The sequence below is a fragment of the Phacochoerus africanus genome, chromosome 2 (genome assembly GCF_016906955.1).
Source record: "Phacochoerus africanus isolate WHEZ1 chromosome 2, ROS_Pafr_v1, whole genome shotgun sequence".
NCBI lineage: Eukaryota > Metazoa > Chordata > Mammalia > Artiodactyla > Suidae > Phacochoerus > Phacochoerus africanus.
This window is the reverse complement of record NC_062545.1, coordinates 256,690,678-256,695,509: the sequence shown is the minus strand read 5'-3', so window position 1 is coordinate 256,695,509 and position 4,832 is coordinate 256,690,678. Positions and strand designations below refer to the sequence as shown.

The 4,832-nt window shown below is 53.9% G+C and overlaps 1 long non-coding RNA gene across 1 annotated transcript; it reads right to left on the bottom strand.

Moving 5' to 3' along the window:
• Positions 1-2,315: 2,315 nt before the first annotated feature.
• LOC125121342 (uncharacterized) lies at positions 2,316-3,981 on the bottom strand. Its single transcript, XR_007133439.1, has 2 exons — positions 3,832-3,981; positions 2,316-2,588 (listed from the first exon to the last, which is right to left on the bottom strand). It is a non-coding gene; the product is annotated as an uncharacterized LOC125121342 (long non-coding RNA).
• Between the last annotated feature and the right edge of the window lie 851 nt (positions 3,982-4,832).

Here is a 4,832-nt window from a genome sequence, read left to right as displayed (position 1 = left end):
TAGTAGCAATATTGGTGCCAAAGGAAAGAGGGAAGGCTGAGAAAACTCAGCCCCTTCTAATTCTGGGGAGTCGGGACCGGATCTAGTTTATGGAAATGGGAAGGGAGAGGGCTCCAGAGAGATGAAGGTGGCAAGAAGAAACGAAGTGGTGCAGAGCCCTAGAAACTGGTGCTAATCAAATCCCCCCAGGCTTGGTGAGAGAGCATGACTCTGTTTTGGGGACAGAGCCTTGGGGCTGCTAGAGCTGTGTCTCCTCCCCTCCCCCTCCCCCTGGAGAGGCAGGGACAGTGTGTGTCCCTAGAAATTCCAGAGCCCTGGAGGGGCAGGGTCCTGGGTGTTTCTAGGTCCATCGTTCTCCTCATACACTGAGGCTGTGTGTGTGTGTGTGTGTGTGTGTGTGTGTGTGTGTGTGTGTGTATTTCTCCCTTGGGTCACAGAGCAGAGAATGATGACTTTGTGGGCTGGGGAGATGTGCTTCCTACTGCTCCAGCGGGACCAGCGTTGAGGGCTTGGCAGCTGGACTTATGTGGAAGCCTCAGCTTCGTGTTCCAGATCCTCAGCTGCCAGAGGGGCGAGTCAGCAGCAGGGCTTGGCACCTGCCCAGATGGGAACTCAGAGTCCTCAGGCTGATAAGGTGGGCGGGGCTTCCTGGGAAGAGCCTGAATAATCACAGAGAGGGGCCCTGGGCATCCCCAGGATCTGCTCATCTGGAAGAGTGAGTAAAGACAAGTTTTCATAGCCAGTACCATTTCCAGGGCTTCTACAGAAACTGCTGTAGAATGAGCCCACCAAACTTCCCAGCCCTTGATCCCACTAAGCAAGTTTGCTATTCCCCTTGTCCCATCTGTGGGCCTTTCCTCATACTGTTCCCTTTGCCTGAAATGCTCTTCTTCTTCCTTCTGCCTGCCTCGATTTCTACCCATTCTTAAAGCCGCTCATGCCACCTCCTCCAGGAAGCCTTCCCAGATTTTCCAATCCTTCCTCTCCAGTAAGGATGCGCTTTGCTTGCCTGTGCTCCCATGGCACTCGGTTCCAGCTGCTATGAGTAATTCAGATTAACAGTCATGCCCTGATTCACCAATGAGTCCCTGCCCTCAGGGAGCTTAGAGTTTTCTGAGGCAGACAGATGTCAATGCCCCACTCCTGCCCCCACCAAACAGGTTCAGGTCATGGGGCTAGGAGGGGTGGGAGGGTGTGGGTCCTTAGAGGAGGGCTCTCATGCCAATCCAGGAGGGCTTCCCAGGAGAGGAGGCCGCATCTCTACGCTCAACCAAACAGCACAAATGACATAGTGCATTGTTAGCACCTCGTCTGTGACCTGGCACATAGCGGGTGCTTTGGATGCACCCAATTAACATCTGAATGGAATGTGCAGCTTCGCCTTACACATTGGACAGCTTCCTGTCACCCTGTGTGGAAGAACTCTAGAAAGGAAGAAAAAAATCTGAAAAACCCTTAATGGATCCCAAGGGCCCTGCCGACAGGGCCTGTGGGCAGCTCTGCTCTTTTCAGTCTATGATTTCTCAGTGGCTTCTAAGCTAGAAATGAAAAGAAGGGACCTCGAGCTGCAATAAGATGGCTCGTTCAGGAGTCTGGTCCCAAGAGAAAGGTGGATGTTCTTGATAAAGTAGACGCGAGGTCTTAAAATGCCCTTCAGGATGCAAGGAATTGCTTGGCCAGAAGGTAGCCTAAGACATACACTGCGTAGGACAATTTTGGTCACCAAGAAACATTGAAAGCCGAAGTTGTCAGTCCTGGCGGTGCATCGAAACCATCTGGAGTGCTTTTGGAGCACGGATGCCTGGTCCCCACCCCCGAACCCATTAATCAGAATCCTGTGGGTGGAGCCTGGAGTCTCCAGGTGATTCTGATGCCAGGGGTGGAGCTCCAGTGCCTTAAAGTATCACTCAGGATTTCTGCGGGGAAGAAGGCAGGGATGTGTTGAAGCCCAGAGGGGAGCGTGTTGCAAGAGGGACAGTAAAATAAGGCAAAGTGTGTACATAAAGGGTCAATGTCAGTTACCCGAGTCCAGTTTTGCAGAACAGCCTGCAGGAAAAGGCTGCAGAGAGTCGAGGACAGAATACAAGTTCTGGTGTCAGGCAGATCCCCACCCCACCAAGGAGTGGGTGCCTGACCTTGGGAAGTTAACAGAACATCTCTGAGCCTCAGTTTCTTCATCTGTAAAATGGGAACAATCATAGGTGCCAACCTGAGGTTGCTTTAAAAATCCATTAAAGTCGAAAAAGCACCCAGTGTTCCATAAATATTAACTCCCAGTCCTCTGACCCAGAGGGTTCCAGACACAGGAGGCATCATTGTGCAAGAGAGGGTCCTTATTACACTTTAACATTCGTACACATGAACATTATGGCTTTTAGAGGGTAAGTCATTCCTGAGGGAGCAGTGGGTGGATTGACTCAGGGAAAAGTTGTTTCTGTTTCTAAAGAGAAGAGCTGAGATCCCGGAAACAAGAGGAGTTTCAACAACCCAGGTCCTGTGATTTCACAACCACCTATAGCGGCTCATTTTCACCGAGAGATGAAGCTTGGCTTCAGGCAGGTTCATTTCCTCTGGCTGGACCTCCATGCCTTCATCAGACAGACAGACAGACAGTGAGTACACCTCTGTACCAGGCCCTGCGCTGGTGATGGGATCCCCTACCCTCACCCAACTCCTTGTCTAGTGGGAAGCCTGGCATGGCTTCCAGTGCCCACCATACATAGCACGGAAGCCATGTGTGGCCTCAGAAGAGAAGAGCCAGGAGGGGTAACAGTGGAGGCCTGAGGGTGCCAGGGGGTTTCTGTGACTCTTAAAGTCTAAAGTCATTACTCTTTACCATGAATGCAACTGCTGCTCTGTGTGCTGGCCCCTTCGGTTTTTCCATCTGTAAAATGGGCTAAGTGGCCAGAAGTACATTAATCCAATGACCCCTGAAGTTCTCTGCTTTGGAGAATTTTGTGAAATGAGTCCCGAGGCCCACATTGATGTTCTAATTAAAAATTACAGCAAGTTCTTTTTGGAAAATTTCACAACAGGCCTTGGGCCCATCTGGCTGTTCCTCCAATGGGGGGGGGGCGGCGGGCAGGGAGTACAAGGAAAACGATGACAGCTGAGTGTCACGTGATAGAGACCGTCGCCCTCAGTGGTCTTCCTGCTCCTCTTTCTTCCACCTCAGCCCAATGCAAGGCTATATGGCAGGGTGAGCCCTGGGCTGGGCTCGGCCTCTTCCCCCAGGGCCTCAGTCTCGGCACCTCACAAATGGGACGAGCCCTTCTGAGCAATGTGTGTGTCAGGAGGAGCAGAGGACAGTGACCCCTGGGCTTACCAGGGCTGGCTGGCGCCTGTCTTGCATCCTCTGGGAATTCTAAATTTGCAGCACATGGCTGGGTCCGAGCAGCTGGCTTGGCCTGGGAGCTGGGAGAGTGTCACCCGGCTTCTGGGCACATTTGAGAGCAGTTTTGTGGCAGGAGCTGATGAGCTCCATGATAAATGGCTCCCTAAATGAATCCTTACTTCAGAAGCTGTGAGTTTGCGGTTTGCCTTGAAAGGAAGGGAGGGAGGGAGGAAGGGAGGGCGGGAGGCTGGCGGCGGGGAGGGAGGCGAGGATGCCTCCAGCAGCCCTCTCGCCAGCCTCCCTTCCTGCTTCCCAGCTCCTTCCCTTCTTTCCACCATTTGTTGACTGCAGGGCCGAGTGCCGGCTCAGCTTGGAGACCCCAGCAATGCAGTCAACAGTCCCTGCTCGGGGACAGGAAGAGCACTCCCATGTGATCAGCACTGTAAGAGAGGGAAGCCCCGGGGGCTGTGGGGACACAGACAAGGTTCCAACCTGACCTGCTCGGTAGGGGGCGCTGGGAAGGTGATCTAAGGATGCGAAGGCTTGCAGGACAAATCCACCGTGTAGAAGTGAGCGCTCCTGGAAGAGGGCACAGCAGGGGCAAAGGTTTTAAAAAATCAAGGGAAAGCCTGGGAAAGCTTAGGGCTGGAGCACAGGAGGCCAGGGTTGGGGGGCGGTGGGAGTGGAGAGGGACAGCCACAGGGCTCTGCAGGAGAGGGTGCTCAAATGGCCTTGAATCTGAATGGCGGTCTTGAGTCCCATTGGGGGACCTCAGACTTTATTCGGAGGCCCCAGGGAGTCAGGGAGGGTTTTCTCAGGGGTGGTGTCTGGGGCTGAAGGGAGGAGAATAAATTGATTGGGCTGGAACCAGGAGCAGGGTGTGTAGGGGAGGGTCCTTTGATTGCTCACAGCAAGGCTGCTTTATTCAGTCCCTCGTGGAGTACCTCTTGAGGGCCTGCTCTCCCCTCTTCCGGGTACCAGGCTGGCCAGCCCCTGCCCAGTGCACAAGCTCAGGAGAAAACATATAGAAAGAAGGTACCCGTGCTGCACAAAGCCTCCTTTGTGATGAGGCCTGGGGCCATGGTGGCACGATGCTCTGCTGCCCTCTAGTGAGGCCTGGAGATGCGCCCCTGCAGGGTCCGGGCAGCTACTGAGATGCTGCTGAGATGCTCTGGGCTTCCCTACACGTCTTCTCTCTATCCCTCCCTCATCCACAGGGGTCCCACGGCTCCCGAGGAAAAGGAGCAGCCTCTGGGTAGAGGACAGGCTCAAAACAGGGTAAAGAAGGGAAGGGGACACGGAGGCACCCAGTCCCATCTGCGGGAACAGGCAGCATCATGGCCCAGGAGGAGCTTGGAAGGGCCCAGGTACTGAATTTTCTAAGTGAATAAACACAGGCTACACACAATGGTAACAGTGACGATGATGGCGGACACAGTGGGTGCTGTGACTATACGATTACGGGCACTGCTGGTTATGTAGGTATCGGTGGTGATGG